Raw genomic sequence first — 5,669 nt, forward strand, 5'->3', positions numbered from 1 at the left:
ATAATAATAATAATAATAATAATAATAATAATAATAATAATAATAATAATAATAATAATAATAATAATAATAATAAAGTTGGAAGGGACCTTGGAGGTCATCAAGTCCAACCCCCTGCTCAGGCAGGTAACCCTATACCATTTCAGACAAATGGCTGTCCAGTCTCTTCTTAAAAACTTCCAGTGTTGGAGCATTCACCGCTTCTGCAGGCAGGTTGTTCCACTGGTTAATTGTTCTAACTGTCAGGAAGTTTCTCCTTAGTTCTAGGTTGCTTCTCTCCTTGATTAGTTTCCACCCGTTGCTTCTCATCCTGCCTTCAGGCACCTTGGAAAATAGCTTGACTCCCTCTTCTTTGGGGCAGCCCCTGAGATACTGGAAGACTGCTATCATGTCCCCCCTCGTCCTTCTCTTCGTTAAACTAGACTCACTTAGATGACTGAAATTTAGAAATGGACCATTTCTTGGAGGGTCGCATTAAATTCTGCTGAATCGGTTTCAAGGCCATATCCTTAATCGATCTGGAGATGGAAGAGAATATCGAATGCTGTGAGGTACAACTGTTGTGTCGTCTCTGCCTATGCTCCCTTGGGGATACTGAGCTTTATTATATAACAGTAATTATGTAAGGCAGGACAAGAAGCAACGGGTGGAAACTAATCAAGGAGAGAAGCAACCTGGAACTAAGGAGAAACTTCCTGACAGTTAGAACAATTAACCAGTGGAACAACCTGCCTCCAGAAGCGGTGAATGCTCCAACACTGGAAGTTTTTAAGAAGAGACTGGACAGCCATTTGTCTGAAATGGTATAGGGTTTCCTGCCTGAGCAGGGAGTTGGACTAGATGGCCTCCAAGGTCCCTTTCAACTTTATTATTATTATTATTATTATTATTATTATTATTATTATTATTATTATTATTATTATTATTATCATCATCATCATCATCATCATCATCATCATCATCATCGCACAGTCAGCCAGATGTTCAGACTGGATTTGGCATTTTGCCTATTATTATTATTATTATTATTATTATTATTATTATTATTATTATTATTATTATTATTATTACTATTATTATTATTATTATTAGCACCCTATCTTCATCTGAAAGATCCACGCTGGGCCTGAATAAGTCTACAATTGCATAAGACTGTGAATCTACATTTGACTTGCTTGAATAATCCTGGTTCTAGACTAAAACTGTTCTTCTTCCTGAAGGACATTTTATTTTTCTAGAGACATGGTTGAAAACTTGCTTTGATGTGCCAACAGAGTCTTTCAGTTTCATGGGTCTTCTTCAAAATACGATCCCAGAAACTTTTTTTGGGGGGAACACACCTGTAAAGTAGAATGTCTTCTTTTCAAGTCCCACTCTAAATAAGCCAGCCAATTTCTGGAATGAATTTTCTAAAGCTTTTTAACTGTTATATCATCAACGCAGTTCAAGAGGACAGTTGAAGGATACTTTGCTTCCAATAAGGCAGGCCAGTTATTACAACTCCCACTGTTTAAAAAAAAAAAAAAAAAAGCCTGTCTAGACCTATCCTCAAATTACCTAATCAAGTTACAAAACTGTTCAACGATCAACGACGTTTGACCACAAAGCTATTGGTAAAGACTTGGAAAGATTGGGACATCAAGAGTCACCGTTCTACTTTTGAGAATGACTGAACATTACTGACGCGGAGACAAGCCAAAAAAAAAATTAGAAGTGGATCCTGCTCAAAGAAACGAATAAATACACACTTGGGGAATTCTCAAGGGTCTTTCCTAAAGGGAAGCCCTAATAGATCCTAATTAATCACTATTCTAAAGGTTTTAGAAGAAGATTACAAAAGTCATACAGGATAAAGCTATCAATAGCTCCTGATCAAGAGAGCTATATATTACTTCCAGCACCAAAGGCAGACTCAGATTGGAAAAACATGTGCAAGATGTTCCTTTGATATCCATCTGCACACCATGGGAAAATAATGTTGAACGGAGTGAACCTCCGCGTGATCCTGGAATGCTATCTTTAAATTCTTTGGCACTGAAATAGGGAGAACCTTGGTGAACCTACCTTGTCCTTCACTGTATCACAAAAATTCACCTTCATAACTCAAAAGAGGAAGGCAACCATGCCTTCTGGAGTTCTTTTATGGAGAGTTAAGGCCCTGGCATTTTAGAGACAACCCCATTCACAATGAAACGGAAGACGAAGACAGTTGCAAAGAGCAATCTAATTATGTCATCACATTTTGAACGAAGTGTTTGACTCCGAATTCAGAAGAGTTAGATTTCGGAGCACCTAGTAGCCAGACAGACAACCTACTGCACGAAATAAAGATTTTGCAAAAATTCTTGATCTGGTAGTATTTCATGATATTGAGATCTGAACAACTGTTTCACTTAGTAACAGAAATTTGGGGCTCAATTGTGGTAATAATAATAATAATAATAATAATAATAATAATAATAATAATAATAATAATAATGAAGTTGGAAGGGACCTTGGAGGTCATCAAGTCCAACCCCCTGCTCAGACAGGTAACCCTATACCATTTTGGACAAATGGCTGTCCAGTTTCTTCTTTAAAACTTCCAGTGTTGGAGCATTCACTGCTTCTGGAGGCAGGTTGTTCCATTGGTTAATTGTTCTAACTGTCAGGAAGTTTCTCCTTAGTTCTAGGTTGCTTCTCTCCTTGATTAGTTTCCATCCGTTGCTTCTTGTCCTACCTTCAGGCGCTTTGGAGAATAGCTTGACTCCCTCTTCTTTGTGGCAGCCCCTGAGATATTGGAACACTGCTATCATGCTATCATATGTATGCTAGCAACTGATATATATGTACTGCATAGTATATGGATATATACTATATAATATATCTGTACTGAATAGTATATGGATATATACTACATAATATATCTGTACTGAATAGTATATGGATATATATTCTAAACTATATCTGTACTAAATAGTTTAATCAGAATAGACTGGAAGGGACCATGAAGATCGTCTAGTCTAACCCCCTGTTCAAGCAAGGGACCCTATGCCATTTCAGACAAGTGGCTGTCCAGTGTCTCCTTAAAAACCTCCAGTGATGGAGCACCCACAACATCTGGAGGCAAGCTGTTCCACTGGTTAATTGTTCTCTCTGTCAGGAAGTTTCTCCTTAATTCTAGGTTGCTTCTCTCCTTGATTAGTTTCCATCCGTTGTTTCTTGTCCTCCCCTTAGGTGATTTGAGGAATAGGTTGACCCCCCCTTCTTTGTAGCAGCCCCTCAAATACTGGAAGACTGCTATCATGTCACCACCCCAGTCCTTCTTTTCTCTAGACTAGCCACACCCAGTTCCTGCAACCATTCTTTATAGTTGATGGATATATATACTGTATAATATATCTGTACTGAACAGTATATGGATAGTACATAGTATATATATTCATTAACTATTCAGTACAGATCCCGATATCATGAAATCGGGCATTTTTGCAAAAATCTTTATTTGGGCAATAAGCAAAATGCACAAAATCTTGTCTTTTTCCAATTGCCAGAATTATTTTTTTTAAAAAAAGACCAATTAAAAGAAAAATAAATTCTCCCTAAGCTATCTAAGCCACAAAGTTTGTTTAGAATATAAGAGAGAGAGAGAGAGAGAGAAAAGATGGTTTTAATTTCACATAACTGAATGCTCATCTCCCCGTGACTCTTTCTGGACCACTTCTAAATACAAAAAAACAGATCTTAACAGCCTTACCTTTTTGCCTCTGAAAACAGATCTCTGCCGGTCTTGAAAACAAGATTACTTGTCACTCTGATCCAAGGTTTCCTTCTGCAAATGAATTGTGTATCCTCCTGACCTAATAAATCCCAAAGTCATGAGATGGGTGGGTAACTTCTTCAATTTAACTTCCTAGTTGGTTTCCAGAGCGCGTGTTGAACTTATATTGCGTAGCTATTTATAACAATTTATAACCTTCTGCCTCACATACACACACACACACACCCTCCCCTTCTAATTCACAATTGCTTTTGGGAAGGGGAGGGAAAGAGGTTGCGTTACAACTGTGTCAAGGGCCGTCACAGCTAAAAGGGAAGGTTCATATTATCAGTGGTCCCTTCAACATTCCCAGGAAGCTGTTTACACATAGCTGATAAGCAGTCAAGCAAGGACACTGTTTGGGTCCTGCCCTAGGCATCTCAATGTTTGCTTTGCTCACCATTCAAAGATAATCAAAGCTGGAAAGTTGTCCAGAAAGGAAAAAAAAGCTCTTTAAAAAGAAAAAGAAAAAAGGCAGGCTTTCATCCCATGAACCAAGATGAGATTTCATTCAGGAAAGGGAAGAATGGATTCAGCTAAAATCTTGATCGATGAACAATTTACGGGTAAGGTGCATTTACAGGTAGTCCTCGACGTACGGCGGAGCCCCAAATTTCGGTCCCTAAGCGAGACAGTTGGGTTTTGCTCCGTTTTACGACCTGTCCGGCCACAGTTCTGAAGTGAATCTGGCTCCCCCATTGTCAGAAGGTTCCCCAAAAAGGGGATCACATGACCCTGGGACACTGCGACCGTTGTAAGTACGAGTCAGTTGCCAAGCGTCCAAATTTTGATCACGTGACCATGGGTATGTTACAAGAGTCATAAGCATGGAAAAACAGCCATAAATCACTTTTTTCAGTGACTTGGTAGCTTTGAACGGTCACTAAACGAACTGTTGCATGTCGAGGATTACCTGTACGTGGTCCAGGAAGGGAATCTGAGTTTGCAAGTTTTTCCTGAAGATAGTTGCCCCTCTCTTAAGTTAAGGAAGTAAGAGTGGTTAAGATTAGTTAACAGGTATAATTTAGGCCGCGCTGACATTAAGAAAATTTAACCTGGAGGAGATTACAGATACAACTGAGGCTAAGTGAGAAATTTGTTAAGGGAGTTTCATCCCATTTGATGACTTTTTCTGGCCACATTTGTGAAGTGAACCGCTGCAGTTGTTAAATGAGTAACCCGGTTGTTAAGTGAATCCCATTGACTTTGCTCATCAAGAGGTCACAAAAGAGGATCGCGTGACCCCGGGACGCTGCGACCGTCATAAATATGAGTCAGTTGCCAAGCGTCTCAGTTTCGATCACGTAACCATGGGGATGCCACAACGGTCGTAAGTGTGAAAAATGGTGATAAGTCACTTTTTTCAAGTGCCGTGGTAACGGTCCCTAAAGGAAGTCTTGTAAACCGAGGACTTCCTGTATTAGAAGAATTAGGATGATTAGATTAGGATTGTGGGAAGGTGGCGTTTGAAATAAAGGGAAAATAGACAGGGCCCAAGCCTAGACAATCGTCACTGGAAAAGATCAAGAAGAGCAAAGAACGTAAAACTAGAAAATTAATAAAATAGGGTTAGGGTTAGGGTTAGGGTTAGGGTTAGGGTTAGGGTTAGGGTTAGGGTTAGGGTTAGGGTTAGGGTTAGGGTTAGGAGAAGAAGAAGAAGAAGAAGAAGAGGAAGAAGAGGAAGAAGAGGAAGAAGAGGAAGAAGAAGAAGAAGAAGAAGAAGAAGAAGAAGAAGAAGAAGAAGAAGAAGAAGAAGAAGAAGAAGAAGAAGAAGAAGAAGAAGAAGAAGAAGAAGAAGAAGAAGAAGAAGAAGAAGAAGAAGAAGAAGAAGAAGAAGAAGAAGAAGAAGAAGAAGAAGAAGAAGAAGAAG

At 39.1% G+C, this 5,669-nt stretch overlaps 1 protein-coding gene across 1 annotated transcript in view; it reads right to left on the bottom strand.

Annotated features, from left to right (window-relative positions):
• LOC107294761 (platelet glycoprotein 4) overlaps window positions 1-3,952 on the bottom strand; it is a 56,682-nt gene extending 52,730 nt beyond the window's left edge. Inside the window, exon 1 of the mRNA XM_015824019.1 lies at window positions 3,737-3,952. The gene's annotated coding sequence lies outside the window, so the exon portion shown is untranslated. The remainder of the gene's footprint in view (window positions 1-3,736) is intronic.
• Window positions 3,953-5,669: the final 1,717 nt, after the last annotated feature.

Source organism: Protobothrops mucrosquamatus, unplaced genomic scaffold (assembly GCF_001527695.2).
Source record: "Protobothrops mucrosquamatus isolate PMUCROS unplaced genomic scaffold, P.Mucros_1.0 scaffold2086, whole genome shotgun sequence".
Classification (NCBI taxonomy): Eukaryota; Metazoa; Chordata; class Lepidosauria; order Squamata; family Viperidae; genus Protobothrops; species Protobothrops mucrosquamatus.